The sequence below is a fragment of the Eulemur rufifrons genome, chromosome 6, assembly GCF_041146395.1.
Source record: "Eulemur rufifrons isolate Redbay chromosome 6, OSU_ERuf_1, whole genome shotgun sequence".
NCBI lineage: Eukaryota > Metazoa > Chordata > Mammalia > Primates > Lemuridae > Eulemur > Eulemur rufifrons.
Window position 1 is genome coordinate 36,574,432 of NC_090988.1, and position 20,397 is coordinate 36,594,828.

General features: G+C 43.4%; 1 protein-coding gene across 1 annotated transcript in view; it reads right to left on the reverse strand.

Moving 5' to 3' along the window:
• Positions 1-1,110, reverse strand: part of AMOTL1 (angiomotin like 1) — an 89,066-nt gene extending 87,956 nt beyond the window's left edge. Inside the window, exon 1 of the mRNA XM_069469051.1 lies at positions 1,065-1,110. The gene's annotated coding sequence lies outside the window, so the exon portion shown is untranslated. The remainder of the gene's footprint in view (positions 1-1,064) is intronic.
• Between the last annotated feature and the right edge of the window lie 19,287 nt (positions 1,111-20,397).

Consider the following 20,397-nt stretch of genomic DNA (forward strand, 5'->3'; position numbering starts at 1 on the left):
AACACCGAGGCCAAAAAGGCAAAAACATTCAAACAAAAATGGAAAAGGAAAGTCGTCCCAGTCACCAATTAAGATACAAAAAGAGTAGGGCGAGGCGAGGCGCGTACGCTGCGCGCAAAGAACCGGGATTCTCGGCCTGGGGTTCTGAGGAGGGAAACTTGGAAACGTCGCCGCGAGCTTGGTCCAGGTGGCGGAGGCCCTGGAGGTGCGCGCCAGGGCTAGTCTGTTCTGCCGCCTTGTCCTCCAGTCCGGCTGCCCATGGGGCACGTTCGGCCCCTGCCCCGGCGCAGGGCTCCGGCTCCGCTCGGCTGTCATTGGCCCGACGTGCCAATCTCCCTCCTGCCACAAATGTCACATTCCAGGAAAAACCAATTCCACTTGGAAAGTTTAAATTTTTTTCCGTGAAACCAGATTCTTTTCAAGGCAGCACTAACAGGCAAGGGAGAGCTGGATCTAACTCCCCGGTTTGTCAAAGAAACTTGTCTGGGGAGAACAAAGAAGGAGCAGCAGCTAACGCAATCCGAGCCTCGAGGTCCGGGGCGCGACCCCTTCACTGCCCCCACCCTCCAGAGCCGAGTCTGTCCCGCGCACAGGAAGGGTCCAGCCCCGAGCGCCGGACGGAGGCCGTCCGGCGGGTCAGCGTGCGCGCCTTTGTCTTGCGCCGAGGGAAGCAGCCCCCGGACACCCCCTTCCGCCCTCTCCCTCGCTCGGAGACCGTGCGCGGGCGCGTCTCGGAGAGTCCAGCCATATGGCAGCGCTCTCGGGATAGGCCTGCCCCCGCGTCGGGGCGCGCTGGCACCCCAGGACCCGCACCCCGGGAACACAACTTCCCAGTCTCCAGTGGGGCGCGGGGCGGCGCGGCGCCGAGGCCCAGCCCTCAGGCAGCAGAGGGTGGCACGGGAACCCACTTAAAAAAAAAAAAACAGTCTGGGATGTCAGCTCCGGGACCCCAGAAGGTGCCCCCTGCCCTGACCAGTAGAGGCCGAGGGAGCACCGGATAGCTGGGTCCTTCACGGGGGAGACTCGGAGGCGTCCTCCCTGCTCCCTGACCCGGGGCTGGTTACCTTTCACCGCAGGCTCACAAGTTCCCCGGCGCAACTTTGCCCTCCACATGAGGCGACCATGGCTAGTTCAGTCCCGCGGCTGGGGAAGGCGGCCGCCGGGCAGCGCGCTGGGCATGGCGTTGGGCAGCGCGGGGAAGTGGCGCCCGACGATCAGCCCCATTTACACAGGAAGGAGAGAAATGCCAGGGCTTCACCTCCAGCTCCAAACCCGACAACTACTGCTGGGTCCTAGAGCGTCCCGCGCGCTCCCGCCGCCGCCCGCGCTCCCCGCTCCCCATTCCCCGAGCGCCGGCCCGTGAGGGTCGCCCGGGCTCGTCACTGTAACCCTACACTCCACCCCCGCCCCGGCGCCCGGCCGCTGGGCCCTAGAGCCCGTCCACAGCCACCCGCCGCCCCTCCCCGGGCCGCCAGACTGCCGGGCTGAAACTGCCCGAGCTCGAGCTGACGTGTCTCCCCGAGACTTAGGAGGGCGACGGCCTCCCTTGTTTGTCCCTTGCTGCGTTGTAATTAATTTCAGACTCACCAGTTCTCCTTCCTTCGACTTTGTCTTCCTTCCCACCATGCCAATCACGGCTGAAATCTGTTTCCGTATCTGCCTCAAAGTCCAGGTTAGGTTCTGCTTAGGATGGGTTTTTTTCCTTAAGTGGAAAGTGGCCACACTTTTCTCAGCATTCCCCAGGCCCCATGCTTCCATCAAGCACTGGGATTGGGCGACAAACTGCTACTCTGTGCTCCGTTAACAAGCAGAAGGGCCAAAACAGACCTTGCAGCCTTAGATATTAAATGTGTTCGCAGAACCGTACATCCTCTGGCTACAAACCCCCATGCCGTTATCCGACTGAGTAGGGGCAAAGAAAGTAAGTGGGAAAATGTTGCTGATTCTGCCCCACCTCTTAAATCAGGCTGTGCTAAGTAACACTCCTCATCCCCCGCCATTATACTGGGTTATAGTCATCTCCCTCTGGAGCCCTGATCTGGGATGCCAGAACCTGCCCCGTAGCACCTCTGCCTGGCTTTCTGGTGGGCTCTGCCGCTCATAGGAGAGGAGGTCGGTGCCCACGATGTTAGTAAGACAGTCAGCTCTAACCAAGCCTCTCCTCTCTCTTTACCTTCTCACTAGGCCAGGCCTTCAAGGACTCTTCCATGGATTGTGGCAATTCCCTAACTAGTCTGCCAGCAGTTTTACCCCTCCAGTCAATTCTGTCCTGATTCATGTATTCTGATTCCTTGACTGGCCCTCTGGTCTCCAGATAAAGCCCAAAGGCTGTCACTTAACAATTGCTTATAATATAAACCTACTCCATTTAAAGTCACCTACACTAGTATTTAATAGTACACAAAAGAAACTTAGAGCAGCTAACTAGCCCTTCATGGATTTGTTATCTATCTAAGAAGGCAAGATGTATGAACAGAAAACAGGAGAGAAACAAGGCAGGAGATCCAAGCATGGAGATGCCTGAAAAAGGTAGAGAGAAGGACTAACTTTAGGCAGGAGAAAGAGCCTGGAAGGGTGGTGGAGCTAAGACACGGTGGAAAGAGGAAAAGGCAGCACTGACCAAGCAGTAGTAGAAGCCAAGAGGGAGTGGACAAGGTCTGGGTGTTTGGGAAGAAGGTATAAACAGAGGGAAGAGTTTTTACTAGAAAGGAGAAAACAAGGAAAGGCAGAATAATAACATCACAAAAATGTAAAGAATTGAAAAAAATTACCAACCAAACCTTCCACTTGGCAGATGAGAAAACTCAGGCCAAGCTGTTGAATGACTTGTTCAATGTTCCAGAACAAGTTTAGTACCAAAGCCAGGGGACGAACCAACTTCTACCTCCGTTGCTTTCTATTACTTGTTGTAAGCCCCAAATTGCAAATTAGGAGCTAAGATGGTATCCCATGGGCAGGGAGAGGACCACTGATTCACTGATTCACCTAGCAATTGTATGAATTTAGTATAGAGTGGGGAAGAAGTAATGGATGGAAAAAGGAAACTTACATTTACTAATTGCCCCTCTACTTACATACCAACCTGTAATCTAAGGAGGAAGCAGAATTTACCAGTAACAAGCATCAGCTCTAGAACAAAACAGGCATGGTCTGAGTCAGAGCTCAGCCTCTCACTATCTGTGTGACATTGGCCAAGTCACCTAATTCCTCTAAACCTCAGTATTCTCCCTTGCAAGACGATGAAAATAGCACCAAGCCTCACAGGATGGTTGTAAAGATTGAATAAGGTAACAAATGTAAAATGCTTAGCACAATGCATATAAGTACTCAACATGTATTTGCTATCATTATTTCAAGAGAAGATCTGGGACAGTTGCAGAAAACAATGGCATGAGGTTGCAATAAAGGAGATGGAAAGAGAGAGAGATACCATGTTTTTGCAAATACCAAATACCATGAAGAAACATATCCAATCTTTGAAGCAAAATTTTACTTTTCATTGACTGGTTGACTATCCTGGGGAAAAGATCAAAGTAATCAAGTTAACCCACATTTTGAGCCTGGGCTATAGGAAGAATGTGGCATTCTTAGAAGAACAGGTCGTTGAAACAACAATAGATGAAGCAGAGTTGAGAGGAGGAACTGGTTTGAGAAAGATGTTGAGTGACTTACTGTCCTTTGCAACACAGGCAGAAAGAACCGCTAAAGGCCAATTTTTCTCTTCCTGGGCCTCAATTTCTTCATCTGTGAATAATCTCTACATCAAATACAGAAAATGAACAATCTTCTACATCAAATATATCTGAATCTATTGTTTAGGAACCAAAGCCTGAAAAGAAGACTGCAAATTTGACTAGCAAGAGGTCATCGATAACATTTTACAGCATATTTGGATGGAGATTCTGATGTCTGATTTGAGCCAAATAGAAAGAAGGTATGTTCATAATAAAAAATGAACACAGCCTCACTAGCAGCAAGGTAGTGAACTAGTGCACATCTGTGCTGTTTTGGATCTATACACTCACTCTAAAGGTCAGCATCCTTTCTAAAGTGACCCAAGTTGTCATTTACTCACTCCTAGGAAAGTTAAGAAGATGATGTGCCAATTTTAGGGCTCTTTGGGGCAGCCGAGAAAGCAGTCTTTAACTCCAAATAGGATAGGTACCGGGACATTCCAGTGGTACTAGGATGTTCCCGACAAGCATAAAGGCAGGAAGAAGAATGGTGGAACAGGGGGACCCAGACAGAGGAGAATGAGCAGGGCCTTTAGAGGAAGACCTGAGTTCTTGCCCAGGTTCCATCTATTTCCAGACATGGAGAGTAACCAAACATGAGTCTCGGCTTCCTCCTCTGTAAAACTGGTATAACAGTTATCTCATAGGCTTATTGAGAGGATTAAAGGATTAAATGAGATAATATATGTCAAGTGCTGGGCACACCTAAGAATACAGTAAAAGTTAGAAATCCTTCCCTTCTCCAATAACTTGAAATAATAAGGAATTTAAATTCCCTACTAAAATGCAAATCTCCTTCCCCTCCCACTCTTCTGAACACCCAACTGGACACACATCAGCTAATACTTTGACTGGATGGGCCCTAAGAATGGGCCTGAGCTTGCTGGGAGGAAGAATGCAAATGGCAAAAGGAGAGGGGATAGATAAAACCACAGAAGGGACAGCTACTGCACAGCCTCCCTTGGGACAGGTCACTACAATTGGTCATTCTCAATTAATAACTATTGAATGAACATACCAATAATTGAATGTACCCGGGCTGCCTTGATCTAAATGATTGTTTTGCTTCTAGAACAAGTAAGAATATTTTTTAAAGTCCAAGTTCAAGCACTTTCCTAAGTATGATTTATGAACCAAAGCATGTAAAAATTTTAATTCCTCATGTTTCACCTCCAAATTTCAACATGTCTAAAGGTAGAGTCCTGGAATCCACTCGAAATGATTTCTAGCACACTGAAGTTTCTGACTGGCTCAGTGGGATCACAGTGCTCTTGTAAATTTCTTTCAGAAGCATTTACTACATCAGAGCCTAATATGCTAAAAGTAAAGGATGATAGTTGACGTGTTAGAGGTTAAAAATAAAGCGTTATGGGAGCGTAGAAGACTGACCGATCTTGCACAAGGGAAAAAAGGGCAGGTTCCAAGAAATCCAAGTGCTGAGAGAAGGAGGATCTTTCTATCATGGCATACACTGCCATGCTTCTCAACACTTTTTCTTTTAACCTCTTCTTTTTTAAAAACATAAAATAATCATTCAACCCCAAATTTGATAAACTCTTACATTATCACCAGGCAAGAAGATTCTTTTCCCAGCTTTTTTTCAGTCCTTTTTTTTTTTTTACAAAGACAATACAGTTGATCCTTGACAAGATGGATGTGAACTAAACAAGTCCACTTCCTATGCAGATTTTCTTCTGCCTCTGCCAACCCTGAGATGGCAAGACTAATCCCTCCTCTTCCTCCTCCTCCTCAGCCTACTTAAGGTGAAGATGAGAAGGATGAAGACCTTTATGGTAATCCACTTCCACTTAGTGAATGGTAAATATATTCTCACTTCCCTATAATTTATTTTATTAATAAATTTTATTTATTTATTTTATTAATAACATTTTATTTTCTCTAGCTTACTTTACTATAAGAATATTAAAATATATAATAGGTATATAATACATATAACACAAACTATGTGTAAATAGGGTGTTTGTACTAGCAGTACGGCCTCTGGTCAACAGTAGGCTATTAGTTAAGTTTTGGGGGAGTCAAAAGTTACACACAGATTTTCCATTGCTGGTGGGGTCAATGCTCCTAACCCCCCACATTGTTCAAGGGTCAACTGTAGTTATGTTTTTTCCCTGCTTATTTCTAAATATAAAATTATATCCTCAAATAAGCTTTTTCATACAGCTCATGCCTCCTCTGGAGATTCTGACACATGCCCTGCCCCCATCTTGCAAACTGTTGGCCGGAGCACAATTCAGGAAACACTGGGATGCCTCAAGCAGAGGGTGCTGGGTGCACACTGCTATGAAGAGAGGAAGAGGCTAGGGATGAGCCTTTGCAGGGTCAGACTGACTAAGAGTGAAGAGTGAAAAACAAAAGGAAAATGGGGAGGGCAAGTGGGAGGATATACAAGGCATGACACTTCTGTAGTTCTGGAAATATCCGGTGTCTGTGGATGAGGAAACTGCTCCTGGGAAGAATGAAATGATATATAGGAGAATAGATCATTTGGAAACCCTGCTCCATTTGAAGCTTACCCAAGGACTCTGTGTCCTTTATGAAAAATTTTCCCAGCAAATATTTAAGTACTCACTAAGAGCCAGGCTCTGTGCTACCACCCTACATAGGTAGTTTGGCTCGACTATTAAGTGACAGATCTGAGCCTGTTTTTCAGGATGATTTTAGTTTCATACCCATAGTGACAACCGGTCTCTTGCTTCACTGCTTTCTCCTGTGAGCATATTACCTACTATGCACGAAACACACAATTTGATCTCTATAAATCAGAAGAAACAGAGAGGGTAGACATGCTGATGCCCAGATAAAATGCACCCACACTTGAAAAGGTAAGGAGAAAGAGGAGCGACAATGGCCCCAAACCAACCTGGGGTCAGATCCTGACTGAGACAGAGTAGCTGTGAATATAAAGAGCCTGGCATGTAGCAGATGTTCAATAAATGATCACTATCTAATTATTACTAACTACGATTACTACAGAAACTTTGGGAGTATTGAAAGTTTACTTTTTTGGTTGCTTGGTTATTTCAGGGCTTCTTGGCATTGGCACTCTGGACATTTGGGGCTGATAATTTTTTGTTATGAGGGACCAGCCTGTGCATTGTAGAATAGCCTCTAGGCACTAGATGCCAGTAGCTACCACCCCTTCTATCCTCACTTATGAAAACAAATGTCTTCAGTCATCGCCAGTGTCCCCTAGGGGCAAAATTGCCCCTGCTTGAGAAGCACTGAGTTAGCTAATAAATTGATATTGCCCAGTAAAAAGAGGATCCCAAGCTTCTAACCGTATTGATCATTCCAATGAGATGTTGGGAGAATCCAACTGCATACTAATAGGAAGCAGCCTCAGTTCTGTTCCCCCTACAATACACCATTCTATACAGTAATTGCTTCCTTTTCCTCTTTCCATGAACAAAACACTGATCACTTTTTACTCTCTTATTTCCAGCTATGATAACAGACACGATTTTGTTTCTAAAACTGGAATCATACTGAGTTTCTAAAACTACAGCAACATAGAGGCACTATTAAAAAAGGGATTTTCTCAATAACTGAAGACAACTGAGATCAAAATATTCACACTGAAGATCTCCTGTGATGGCCCTTTTGAGAAGGATGCTTGGGTGTTTTATTCCAAAAACTTATTTTTTTTCAGTTCATAGCTAGAAAGAACAGTGGGAAAAAATGTCCTCTCTGTGACCTGTACAGCAATTCTAGTTCTCTTTTGAGAATAGACACTATAGACCAGCAGGCCCTGTATTTTAATAAAGACAAAAACTGGGGAAATTCTTACCATTCCTAATGGCTCCAGCTGCTCTGAAAAGTTCACTTTAGGAGAAAAATTCATTTTACAGCATAAACTCAGAATGATGGGAGGAATTCAAGTTTACATCTTAAATGTTCTGTAAGTTACACATCCAGAAATCAGCAAGTAGTTACTGTATGTCAGTGATAGAGCCAGTATCATGCTAAGCAGAACAGAATCTTCAGAAAAGTCCAAGGTAAAGCAGAGAATAATTAGACATAACTAGAAAATCTCTCTCTAAACAGAGAGATTAACTGAAAGCACAATAGAGTTTGAAAAAAGGCAGAGCTATGTGAGAGTTGCAATGGTTCCTTCACTCATTTTATCATTCATTCAAAAATATTATTTATTACAACAATAAGCTAGGTACTCTGCTAGGTGCTCACATACCCTGGCATGGGCTCTGTCTTACTAAAACATATATAAATATATCTATAATTACAAATTTGGCTATGTGTGTTTAGAAAAAGGAGAGAGATCAATAATTAGGGAGAAGGGTGGCTACTTAGAGGTGATGAAAGGGGAAGGCTTACATGGAGATACTTAACTGGAGACCTAAAGGACTAAAAGGTCTAGCCCTATGAGGAAGATGGGAAGAGCATTCCAGCCCAAGCAAACAGCATGTGCAAAGATCTTGTGGCAGAAAAGTTCTCAATGAGTGCAAGGATCTTAAAGGAGGCAAAGGAAGTACAGTACCTGCAGGTATCCTATACTGAGAATTGAGGGATGGCCCAGGGAGAGTTCTTTAGGAATATTACCGATTACTTTTACCTGGGTGTCTGGGAGTAGTCCTTTTAATATTCAGCCTTTATAATACACAATATATACAATATGGGTTTCAAAGTAAATAGAGGAGAGAAAAGGAACATCAGAAAATAACCAATTTGGGATAAATAATAATAAAAGGATTAAATAGAAACAACCTAAAAGTAAACTACAAAGTCTATGTATTTGGTCACAATATCTACTCAAAAGATGACGTCTCTCTGGAGTTTTCAACTGAGTCCTATTGGAAACAGGACCCAGGATCCTCAGCGCTATCAGGGCAGTGGTTTTTAAGCTTTAGCTGAATCAGAATCACCTGTAGGGCTTGTTAAAGCACAGATTGCTAGGCCCCACCCCAGAGTTTCTGATTCAGTAGGACTGGGTGTGGTCCAACAAGTTCCCAGATGATGCTGATGCTGCTTGTCCATGGACTACACTTTGAAGACCACCGGTTTAGGATATTTGGGGACCCATATTTCTATGCACTCAGAATCCATACCTAAACAAGGGAACAGGCAAGTGATACTGTAGGCACAAAATGATCTAAATCCAGCTTTCTGTCCTGAACTAACATGCATGGAGTGTCTCCTCTGTACCAGATGATTTCGTACATTACCTCGTCTCATCAGTATGGTAGGTATCATTACCCATGTCGTACACTAGAGGAAAAGAGGCGAGCCAAGGTTGTGTGAATTACCAGACCACATGGCTGGTAAGTGACAAAGCCAGGGTCCTAGCCTGTTTTTGCAGAGCTCTTGCTCTTAGCCACTATTTTATGTCGCCTCCCATCTCACCTGTCCAAGAAAGAAGCTGCAGAACTCCAGACCTTACTGTCCTACTGGAAAGCACTTTGAGGCCTGACCCCAGTGTGGTTAGTGCTAGATGTAGACAGTTTTCACAGACTCCTGGGGGCTGTTAGTGACCTGAACGTGCTACTAAGTTCTTCCCTTTCCTTATGGGCGAGAGTAAGATCTATTATTCCCCACATAAGTACTGTGCTAGGCATGTTACAGATATTCTCTCTTTTTAAACCACCAGAATGGTATCCTCTCTGTGGGAGGCAGTTGAACATTGTCAAACATAGGCTTAAGAGTGAGATGGGCCTGGGATCAACTCCCCCTGACCCCGCTGCTTACTAATGATATGATTTTGGCTAAATTACTTAACTTAAATGCTCAGTTTTTCCTACCATACATATTATGGTAGTGGTTACCATAATATCAACCTTACATGGTTGTGAGAAATTCATGAGTTGATTGCCTATAAAGCTCTTAGTACAGTGCTTTAGCAACATGTGCTCCATAAATTGTTAACTATTATTATTAACTTGTTAGCCATTTTCTTGCCATATGTGGTCACTTTAAAGGAGTTATTCTTTATTATTATTGCTGTGCTAGCCTGTGATAGACACATAGTTTCTTTTTGTTTGTATTTCTTGAGTTTTGGATAGATCCAGGAAATGTGAATAATGAGCATCTTGATTTGAGCCTACAAATAGGGAAGATATCTCAAGATACTCTAATAGACAAAAACAGTGGAAAAAATGGGCTAGGTTAGGTATTTTAGGTAAATTAACAAATAATTAAATAACCATACCCACTGGGTATTAATTAATGGATTGAAATCAACTCAGGCACGGGATTGGGATCAAAGGGTCCGATGATCCCACCATGCCAAGTATTGGTCAAGATACATGTGAGATCACGTGCTCAGTTCTAGTGCCGGGTTGTAAGTGAAACGTTCCTCAACTAGAAAGCACTCGGAAGATGTTGAGCAGGATAGGAATAGACAGAGAAACTGGATCATACCTAGCATGGAGAAGGGAAGATTAAGATATAATAACAATTTTCAAATATTTCAAGATCTTTCAGAAAGAAAGGAGGAACAGTCTTATTCTGTATTTTCTCTGTAACACTCAAAGCAGTGTTTTTCAAACGATAGTTGGCAGCCCATTAGTGGATCATGAAATCGATTCAACAGGTCATGACTAGCATAAGTTCTAGTGTTCTATAGCAGTGTAGGATGACTATAGTTAACAGTAATACATAGGTTCAAATAGCTAGAAAGAGGATATTGAATGTTCCCAACGCAAAGAACTGATAAATGTTTGAGATGATGAATAGGGTAATTACCCTGATCTGATCACTATACATTATATGTATCACAACATCACTATGTACTCCATAAATATGTACAATTATTATGTGCCAATTACAACATTTAAATAAAAAATTTAAATGAGCAGCATTTTTTTATTTCAGATTATTACGGGGGTACAAACGTTTTGGTTACATGAATTGCTTTTGTACACCTTAAGTCAAAGTTATAAGTGTGCCCATCACCCATATGACCAGCATTTTAAATAAATGAAATAAAACATAGTAGACAATACTAGATGTACCCTATCTAATAGGGAAATATCTATTTCATGAAACTTCTGTTTAGTTTAGTTTTAGTTGTATTTGTATGGATGGATCTAAATGTAAAATGTATCCTTATGTTGGGTAACAGTAAAAAAAAGGTTTGAAAGCTCTAGAAGGCAAAATATGGACAACTGGGTGAAAGAAACAGGAAGTCAAGTTTCAGCTCCTTACAAAGAAATCTTCATCGTAATAATCACTGTATAAAAATAGACCACATTTTCTCAGAATATAGGAACCCCTCCCCCATACACATAGCACATCCTCAGGAGATGTCCCAGCAGAGGCTGAGAGACAATGCGTTAGGAGGATGGCATTGGGTGTTCACTCCTATGAGGACACCAAGATGCTCTGCCTCTCCAAAACAGCAAAATGGAGTAGATCAGACATGAGCTTCTGTTAAGAGAGAAAATGGAAAAAACCCAAAATGTTAAATTCCAGACCCCAGAAGCCATGGAACCAATCCAGGAGGAAGGACTATTCTGTGTTTACATATTATACAAAATGAAACACACATCAAACCCTTGAAGTTGTTTAGGATTTCTACTGTAGGAAGGGTTAATTTCCAGCATTCATTTTCTAATTGAGGTGATAAAATAATAAATCCATCAGCAATCTAGTCTCATTCATATAAGCACCTAAGTGGAGTCAGGTGCAGACTGAATACTTGGCGACACAGAACTGAGCCATGTTGTATCACACCCAGGAGAGCAAGCTAAAATCGAATGCAAAGAACAGAGTATCCCTAGATGTTGCTCCTACACCCAGGGCTGCCAGATAAAACACGTGATACCAGATGGATTTGAATTTCAGATAAGCAACAACATTTTTTCAATATAGTATGCCCCAGATATTGCATATTTACACTAAAAAAATCATTTGTTGTTTATCTGAAATTCAAATTTAACTGGGCATCCTGTCTTTTGATGTGCTACATCTGGCAAATGCCTACCTACCCACACTGGGTTATGTCCCTAAGGCTGCTTTAGAGGATCCCTCAGTCTCTCATTTGGTAAGCAGTGTGGAATGTCGGCTACAAGAAGCTGCTAGCAGTAAAAAGCAATAATGATAACAATGGGAAAAGGAGTGAAATGCAAGTGAGCATGCTGTAACAGCTTTGTCCCACTGAATCCCACTGAGCCAAATTTAAGGGCCTTTTAAGAGTAAGACAGACTCTGTGAGGCACCATCACATGGACTACATTTATGGAAGGAGATAATGAGGTTTCAGTCCCACTCTGTAGAATTTCCATGCTAAATCCAGGCTCGCATGGGAGAAAAGATTCAGCTTCATTGATCTGCACTGTATTATTCAGTATGCGGTTGCATGGACCCTAGAGGAGGAGCTCACGACAGCTGCCACCAGCTGTTCCAAGGCATACATGATGCTGTTCATGCTCTATACCTTTGCTCTTTGACCTCATCCAGGAAGCCCGCCTGGCCTCCCCTAGACCTCCGTGACTGAGTCAGGTTCCTCTTCTCTGGGGGCCCCGCTTGCAGTCATCATAATAAAAACAATAATTACAATCACTCGTGGAGTGCTAACTATGTGCTAAGCACTTTACGTATATTATCTCATTTAATCCCTCTCAATAACCCTATGAAGTAGGTATTTTCATTCTTATATCACAGATGAAGAAACTGAAGCCCATTCAGGTTAGATAACCTGTCCAAGGTCAGACAGTCAGGAAGTGCCCATTGGTCTGAAGGAGCCAGAGCTTCACGTTGTAAATTTTTCTGTTAATGGGTCTCTCTCTCCCAGTTAGGTTACCAGTTCTTTGAGGCAAGGACTGTGTCTCATTCATCCTGTGTCCCTGAGCCCAGCTTGCAGTGTGTGGCAAGTTGTAGGCAGTACTGTGAATGGGTCAGGCTTTGTAGTCACATAGTCCTCATTGAAAATTATGGGTCTGCCGAGAATCTGCCACCGAGAATCAGGAGTTTGGGTTCTAGTGACTTGTTCTGGAATTGAGGACGGTCGTTAAGAATCCCAGCAGTAGAGAAGAACAGGGCTAGGTTCAAGCCCAGGTTCAACCACTTACCAGGAGGGACTTGGCAAGTTTTTGAACTTGTCCAAGCTTCAGTTCTCCATCTGTAAAATGAGGGAAATAATAGTGTCTGTCTCACAAGATTGTTTTGAGATGATTGACATAAAGTTCTTAGCAAGATACATAATACATGGAAAACACTCAATAAATATTAGCTCTTTTATTATAATGCATGTAATAATGCCTTTGAACTGGAGTAAATAAATTTTGGTTAATTATTGGCATAAATATTTCAAGTTTTAGACATAGTTTTTATTCAGGAGGTCAAAATTTGGGGAAAATAAACCCCGTCATGTAAATAATTGGGGGAAATTTTATTTTAAAAGAATTATTCAAAGGAAAATTTTTAACATTTACACAACACTGAAAGAGCTTCCAGAAAAAGGAAGAAATACAGATGAGAACGCTGGGAGTGGGAAATCACGGCTACCATGTTCAGTTGTGTAGCTTGTTCACTGCACAAGAGTGCTGGGCTGAGAGAGTGAACAGGGGAGGGATGGGGAGCTAAAAATCTAGCTTGCATTCTACTCACTAAGCTGGGAACACTGTTTCTGCTCTTCATCCTCTTGGAAACGGATGCCTTTTTCTAATTTGCTCAATGGCACTTATGTGGGCTTGTGGTGGCCCTGGCTTTGCACTTTTGTAGTTTATTTCCTTTTTCCTTTTCTAGTCTTTCAATGTCTGCAGATAAACAGTGTAAGGGAGGAGAAACGGCATGGGCTTCAGGGAAAGACATCAGATTTGAGAGTGATGAGGGAAGTTGGGGAAGGAAGGCAGGAAAAAAAGGAAAGCATTAGAATGAGAATAATATTTATTAAATGCTGGCCATTTGTCAGGCACTGTTCTAAATGCTTTAGATGTGCTAATTCCTTTGATCGTAATCACCCTCCTACAAGATGGCAGGGGGACCACTGGAGGTGGAGGTAGCAGGTGGTCACCTGAAGTTAACCCACACAAGGGTCTAACAGGGACATAAAACTGCCTGCCATGCTCCTTAGTCACAGCACATATTCAGAGTCTGGAGTGCCCCTTTGAGTTTGGGGAGAAAATGGCTTTTAGAGCCAAAGGGAAATCTTTTTTAAAAAGGAGTAGAAAGTCTAAGCCCTCTGACTGGCCAACTGCAAGAACAATAATGGACATTTCTTTATGGTCCACAGATAGTGAACAGCAACCCTTTGGGAGACAGAAACAAAGGAGCCCTGGCAGGTTTACAAATCCGGACACTAGAGCATCCTTTAGCGCCACCCCTCAAACCCTGTACTTTCCACAGGGTTCATTCCTGACTAGCTTCTGCACCCACAGGACCCTTCCGCATTTTCTTAAGAACCTACAGTTTCCATAAAGTATTTACTGTAATACAGTGACTTGAAAGCAGCCACAGTGTCCATTCTTCCTGGTAGTCTTTTTTAAAAAAACCTCTGGAAAGAGGCTGAAAATAAATCTTGCTACCAGGTGGTCAGTAATCTTGCCAGCTCTGGATCTGGGGGTACAAAGGTCACAGAGAGAGGATAATTAAGCAAAAATAAATATATATACATATTTGACATTAAAATAACCACACGTGTGCCAGTGATGAATGTCCATATCTAGCAATCCTGTAAGGGGTATATTGCAGCAGGCAGCAGGCAGTGAGAGACAGCCAAACCATCCCTGAACATCTGTTTCCCCATTTTGCCAAGGAACATTCTTTTTTTATCCCTTTTTAGAATTTGACCTGTTCCATTTTCTGGCAGAGGGCCCTAGGAAGGCAAGCACTGCCTTTTCTGTCCATATTCCAATTTAAGATGGAAAAATGGAGAGAGCAAGAGGAGGAAGAAGGCAAGGGACTGACCTAGGGCAACAGACAGAGGCAGAGATGGGGGAGTGAGACGGAGGTCTAGTAAACAAGTGAAATCAAATCAATTCAGTGTGCCTACACTGGGCAAAACTGATTTGAGGAGTGTAGGAGAAACAAAAACAAACAGGACATATTCCAGAATGATCCTCCAATCAGAATGTGTCCCAGAAACCACAGTCATAGTGTCCTTGAACAGATCACACTGGTTATTTATGCACTCTTTAGACTCCCGTAGTATTCAACAGTTGATGAAATGTCATCATTTCTAACATGAAGTCACACTCGTGTTTAATTTTCAGGAAAAACTGGCTACAGTTCTATTTATTTCTAGTAGAAACGCCTCTTTGGCAAGGAAAATGCCCTTTCCATTTTCCTCTGTGTGTGTGCATTTTATCCCATTATTCCCTATCTCCTACCCTTGCTCTTTTTTCTTTTTAGCCAAAGTATTTGGCTCAGAATTTACTGTCATTTTCCCCTTCCTACTCCATTCTCTCTTCCAATTAGAATACCCTAAAATAAAACTTCACCTTCTGGGCACTGTGTAGTATCACTTTGAAAACAAGTATTAGGCGAGCAGTGATCAATTTTACACCCAAATCTGAGTCCACCTGCCCTCACTTGTGCTTTCAGATTCTTCTCCAGCCCAGCCCCAATTGTGCTGATGCCAAGGTTTAGTTTCCTCTAGAAATAGCATCAGCACTATCGGGAAACCGTGAGAGGTTTCATGTCCCAAGACTCTGTGCTGCAATACAGAGCAGAAAGAGCAAGAAGTAAATGAAGGAAATCAAGGGAAGTTTTATGGTGGTGGCTGCAGACACCATTATGAATAATTCCTTTGGAGCACACTGACCACTATTTGATAGCCTAAAGAAGGAAATACATATGTGTATATATATGTGTGTGTGTGTGTGTGTGTAGCTTTGAGCACCTACCATTCATTTATTTGTTCAACAAATATATACTGAATGCTGTACAGCCAGGCCCTGTGGTAGATAGTTTTACATATGTTATTTTATTCAACCCACAAGGGAATCTCCCTAGTAGGAGGGCAACTTCCCTTCCCAGGAAACTGAGATTGGTTCTGGAGCCAGAGATTATATGTTGAATCTAAGCTTTGCTTCTAACTCACTGTGTGACATTGGGCAGATAATTTAACCTCTATAAAATGAAAATAATTCCATCTTCTTCACTGAGTTGGTTTGAGGATCAGATGAGCCAATGTGACCAACAAAATCAATCATGGAAAAGACTGAGTTACCCAGATTTAAGGAACTATAACAATGTTGATACTCTGTGACTGCTTTGTAAAAGCAGGAGGCCAGACCACACCCCTATGGTAGGGTGAGGTTTCCTGTGAAGGGAATTGAATTTTCCACGATCAATCATCCTGAGAAAAAGTCAAACTGGGTTGTGAAAACTCCCTCTCTCTCAGAAGCTGTGTTCAGGGACTGGGGAGGAGGATGGCAGGACAGATAGGATTCTAAGGGCTGGAGAGATCTGGGGTGGAGTGAACGCCCTTGGCAGGCTGGAGGCTGGCTCAGAGCTAGGCAGGTAGCCAACCCAACTGTGTAGTAATAGAAGGACCTGGGCCCACTCTGAGGCTGCAGGAGTACACAGGAGAGTGGTGTCCTCATCCCGGCGACCTGGGAAACAAGTCAGGCCCTCAGCAAGTGAAGGCCAAGCCTCCAGGTTCTGGTGGAAGGGAGAAGAGCAGCATCAATGAAGGCCAGTGTTGAATGGCTGCCACTTTCTGGAGAAGAGAGGACGTGGAGCAGTTATCACGGTGTCCACCAACCTCAATAAGGCGGATGTGAATTCCAGTTCCCCTGACAAGAGGCTGGAACATCCAGAACTGACTCTGTGCATGCAAGTAAGCGCTGCTTGAGGATTCCTGGACATAAAATTGGAGGGTAGCCTTAAAACAAGACTTCAGGCTGGGGGTAGTGGCTCATACCTATAATCCCAGCACTTTGGGAGGACAAGGCAGGAGGATCACTTGAGGCTGGGAGTTCAAGACCAGCCTGAGCAACATAGAGAGACCCTGTCTCTACAAAAAATAAATTTAAAAAATTATCTGGACATGGTAGTACACATCTGTAGTCCCAGCTACTCAGGAGGCTGAGGCAGGAGGATCACTTAAGCCCAGAAATTTGAGGCTGCAGTGAGCTATGATCATGCCACTGCACTCCAGCCTGGTTGTAAAGCAAGTGAGAAGTAGAGCTAAAATTCAAACCCACACAACGTGACTCCAGTGCATGCTCTTAACCACTAAGACATGCATTCTATATCTTGTTAAACAGGTTACTAGTCATCCAGCACCTTTCTCCCTGCACCCTACCCAACCACTCTTCTGGTAACAGGCTCCATCCAACCCCCACCCAAATTGCCCAGCCCTTGGAACTACGCATAGCTATCTGACTAAAATTCAGGCCAAGGGAATGTAAGTGAACCCTGTTAAATACGTGCAGCTTTCAGGCTGTGCCCTCTACTCTCTTTCTCCCTTTCCTATGGCCTGGAATGTGGATGCGATGGTGGAAGCTGAAACAGCCGCCTTAGGTCATTGCATGGAAACCACATTTGAGGAGACAGAGCACCACAAAGCCACCAGCTCAGCTCCGGACTGCTTGTGCTCTAAGTGAAAGAGAAATTAACTTATATCTTGTTTAAGTAACTGTCATTTTGGCCTTTGATATAACAGTCCATCCTGTATCCTAAGTAATATGAAGACCAAGCACCTACAAGACCAAAAATGAGGCTCAGTCATGGTGGTTTTGGCAATAAGAGACATATGTCTGGTAGAGACTGCTAGTGATCATCAACGTACATGTTCTCTTCTTCCCAGCACATAAACAGACTGTATTTCCCAGCCCCCTTTCATCTGGGTGAGGCTATGGGACTAGTTCTCATGTCTGGAATATGAGGGAAAGTGAATATTTTGCCTCCAGGCTGAGACAACCAAGGTTGAACAGACTTTCTTCCTTGTTCACCTGACTCATTTGTCTGCCAAATGGATGCAAAGCATCCAGTGGAAGAATCTGAGCCCCCAGAAGACGGCAAAGCCAGGGGACAGAAGAAGCTTGGGGTCTTGAATGACCACATGAAGCAGAGCCCTCTGACAACACAACACTAAACTACAACACAAGCAAGTTACACAAGCCTTCACTGTGTTAAGCTACTGACATTGGGATTTAGCCTATACTGACTAAGGCATAAACTTTATTATCCGGAGCTGCAATCTCTTCCCATAGTTTAGGAGGGGGGACTGGCAAACATTATTTTAAAGAAGTTGCACAATTGTTATCATTTGTTCTAATAAGACCCATACATCTTGCCTGAATGAAGAAGGCAAGAATAGCACAAGAAAACCCTTTCTCATCCTATATTGGCCCTCAGGGAGAGTTGGCACTGGTGGCTTCCAAGAATGCTGTTCTCATGAGACACTCCTCTTCCGGCCCCCAGAGGGCCGTTCACAGGGTCTGAGCAGAGAGAGTTCACTGAGGCATTTCAGCCGGTCAAGCAATCTCAAAGGGCAACAAATTAGGAAAAATTAAAGAAACAGGGAATCAGTCTGCTTTCAGATGGTCAGAGTGGGTTTTCCTCCATTCTTTCTTATGTCCAGATTTCCTAAAATAAGTACATATTGTTTTTATACAAAAAAACTAAAGTTTAAAAATTGAAGTTTTAAAACCTTAATTCTTAATAGAGATAAAAAATAAACTGGATAAGCCCAAGGACTGGAAAAAGGAGATAGATACAGGTCATAGTTCCAAAGGATCCAATCCCCAAGGCACTATTACAACAAGCAGAGAGGCTAATCTTAGAGATATACAACTGCGAAAAAATAAAGGTTCTCAGGGGTGACTCCCTCACTCACTCATTCAACAAGCATTTGCTGAAGACTTATGTGTGCTGGGCACTGTGCTGGCTGCTAGATTTACAAAGAAGAATGAGGTGGCCACAATTCACTGTAGGGGTTCACAACCTTGGCTGCACATTGGAATCACTTCAGATGTAATTTTTAAAAAAAACCCAACACTTATGCTGTGATCCCCCACATCCCAGGGATTCTGATGTAATCGTTCAGGGTTGGGACCTGGTCTCAGAAATTTTAAAAGCTCCTCCTGGTTCTAATGTGCCACCAAGGTTTAAAACCTTGGTGGACATGACACATGGACTTTGAGTTGAAGGATGGGTAAGAGCTGGCGAGGAGAGAAAGGGAGAGTGAGGAGGAAGGGCATGCAGGCAGAGGGAACAGAGCTGAATTTAGGTATATAGTATAACTAGAAGGTCACAGTGGGTGGGGGTGGTGCAGGTCATGGAGGTCCTCCTATGTCAAACCAAATATCTATCCTCCAGGTAGAGGAGAGTCAGTAAAGGTTATTACCCAGGGGCAGACATAGCTACATCTGGGTTCATGCAGCTCTCAATGCCCTCTTTCTAACTCCTTTAGATGGCCATGACTTCTACCTATGGAGAGAACTACAAAAAGGCTATGGAAAGGTATGGGCTTTGCCTCCTCAGAAAATGGAAACACCACCCCAGGAGAGAAGGCATATTTCTTCAGTCTCCACCATGGCCACCTTCAATACAGCATTCATCCAGAGATACACGCCTTTCTACTGCCTTTTCAAAAATCCCTTTTTTTGGTGACTTAATTCTATTATATGACCTTGCTGCAACACTGAGAATAAGTTCCCCAAGGAACCAGTTATAACTTATTTGGAGGCTGATATGAAGATTTAGAGGCAGAACAGACTGCCAATCATAAGGCAAGAAAATAGTGGGACTATCACCAAAACCTCAGATGGAAAACCATTCCACAAGCTATTCCAGGGACAAATCACTAAATAATTCAATTGACCTGATTACTGTCCCTGACAGTTCTTGGAGACTAGGAAAGTTGTAAAGGGTTTCCAGAAATGAAAATAGTTTTGGTTACTAGGTGGGACAATTGATAAAATCTACCCCATTCAAGCATGGGGAATCAATGCTTTTCAAATAAATAGTAATAATAAAATAATAAAATAAAAGCACTTCCTGATTTCCAAGCACCTTCAATACATGGTATTAGGACTTTACATACACCATTTATTATATCCATGCACCGTCCCAATTGGGTTGATGAAATAACAGAGGCTCAGAGCAGTTTAATCACCTGCCCAAGGTCACAAGTAAATGCAGTGATAGAATTCAAACCAAGTTTTTAGGACTTCTGTGATGCTGTGATATAATAAATAATATATTGGTCTTCATCCCTGGCTCCTGGCACAGAAATCCTAAAACCCTTGGAAGTTCTCGAGTGATAGAGATGACAGGAGCATCTTTCTTTATTCATAACAAGTCCCTTTCAACCTTACCTGAATTTATGTTAAGAGATGACTGGTGGCTGAAAGTCCTTAGATAGCTTCAGGATGAGGGTTGGTTGCCAGAGGAACCAATGATGTTATTAGAGGGTTGGAACTTTCAGCCCCCACCTCTACTCTTTCCATTGTGCCCCTGCCTGACCTCTGGAGAGGGGAAAGTGACTGGGGATTGAGTTAATCACCAATGGCCAATGAGTCAATCAATTCTGCCTACATAATGGATCATCCATAAAAATCCTAAATGGGGAGTATGGAGAGTTTCGGGGTTTGTGAACCCATCCACCCTCCACATGCCAGGAGGGTAGTGCACCCCAACTCCACAAGGACAGAAGTTCCTATGGTCGGGACACTTCCAGACCTCACTGTGTATACATGTTCATCTGGCTGTTTATTTGTATTCTTTATAATATC